A 2289-nucleotide genomic window follows, 5' to 3' on the forward strand; every position below is an offset into this window, starting at 1 on the left:
TGACCCTCAGTGGCCTGCTGCGGGGCCGTGGCCTCAGGTTGACCCTCAGTGGCCTGCTGCGGGGCTGTGGGCCCCAGGTTGACCCTCAGTGGCCTTAGCGTGATTTTATCTCTCGCAGTAAATCTGCTCCGTCGTCTCTGTGACTCGACTGTTGCCGTGGAGACGCTGCTGTCGTTTGATTGGCCGCGGTGTGTCCAGTACGTCTTATTTAAGGTCTGATCTGAATAGTTATTCGTGTGTTTTGTTGAAAACTTCCGGAGTCACAACTTATTTGTACTTTTCAGTGTTTTTCTCTGAACACGCGTGATAGTTTCTACTGAAGTTCATTCACACTTCCATTTTATCAAACGTCAAACGTTTACTTTGTATCAGCGGACGGATTTTTCATGAATTTGTATGAATTTCCTTTCGAAAGCGAAAACGAAAGCGTAAAAAGCAGCAAAAGAGTAAAACAAAAGCCACAAAAACGTTGAAAAGAGCGACAAAAGAAAGCATTGAAAGTGTAAAAAAATGATAAGTCGGAACAAACGAAAGCGTTTTCATGATTTTTGTATGAATCCACTTTTCCTCCCCCGTTTCGTTGGAACAACTGGAGAACTGGACGTCTTCCTGACAGCGTGATTTGTTGTGACGTGTCACAGCGTAAACATGAATGAAGTGATGTGATGAATATTTAACGTTGATTCCACTTAGCAGGTTTGTGTTTCGGAGACGTGGACGATGCGAGCTGCTCGTCTGTTTCTAACGACTGAACTAACTGCTGGGACAAAACACGGCGTTTAAACATTGATGTCTGAGATGTACATCAGGAGGAAACGGGGCGGAAACAGGACGGAGGAGGAGCCAATCAGAGAAGACTACAGGCTCGAATGAACATCAGCCCAACAAAACATCACAATACAGAGACACACACACACACACACACACACACACACACAGAGAGACACACACACACACACACACACACATAGAGACACACACACACACACACACACACACATACACACACACATAGAGACACACACACACACACACATAGAGACACACACACACACACACACACATACACACACACACACACACACACACACACACACACACACACACACACACACACACACACACACACGCACACACACACACACACACACACACACACACACACACACACACACATAGAGACACACACATACACATAGACACACACACACACGCGCACACACATAGAGACACACATACATAGAGACACACACACACACACACACACACACACACACACACATAGAGACACACACAAAGACTAACACACATACACACACACACACACACACAAACACACACACACACACACACACAGACACACACACACACACACGCACACGCATGCACGCACACACACACAGACACACACACACACAGACACAGAGACACACACACAGACACACACACAGACACACACACGCACACACACTCTCACTGGGATATTGTTAGTACTGTTGAAGAGTTTTAGAGTCCGAGCTGAATCCGGTTCATGTTCTGGTCCTTCCTCCACAGCTCAGTCATTTCTTACAGTGTACTACCACTCCTAGAAGGAAACAGGAAACAGGAAATGGCATCTACTCTGTTCAACATGTTCTGTTGGCAGCCAGGGCGTAGGTTTGGTTTCAACATTGGGGGGGGGGGGGGGGGTCGTCCCCATAGACTGTATATCTAATGGACCAACAGGTCCCGTGTCTCTGGACGGAGACCAGTGAAGTCTCTTTCCCGGTGATGGCTGAGCGTTACTGAGCAGCCTCCAACTGAGCTTGAAGACGTAGATGTGACGTGAGCAGGGGCGGAGCTAGACTCTCAGTACAGTGGGGGCGGAGCTTCATCACGGGGCCCTCTGCTACCAAGTCATTTTAAAATTAAAACGGTAAAATATCTGATGAATGCATGTTATAATGTGTCACTTGATAAGCCAAATAAGCCTATATGTCAAATAAATCACAAAGAAAAGACACATTTTTTGACAAGTTTGTATTGACGAACAAAGTAACAATGTTTCAGCACCACAGACAGCGACAGCTGATGGACAGCGATGGTGCTGAACAGGCTAGGTGTGCTCAATCAGTGCCACACTATATCACTGACATGGCACTATTATATATATATATATATATATATATATGTTTGATAAGAAGAGCTGTCATCAGAGATCATGTGCAGTAATTAGCTTCTTTCAGCTAATAATCTGCAATGTGTCACTTTCGGCCCCGTTTTCGCCAAGTGACGCAAGATCGGCGGCGT

Source organism: Sander lucioperca, chromosome 1 (assembly GCF_008315115.2).
Source record: "Sander lucioperca isolate FBNREF2018 chromosome 1, SLUC_FBN_1.2, whole genome shotgun sequence".
Lineage (NCBI taxonomy): Eukaryota > Metazoa > Chordata > Actinopteri > Perciformes > Percidae > Sander > Sander lucioperca.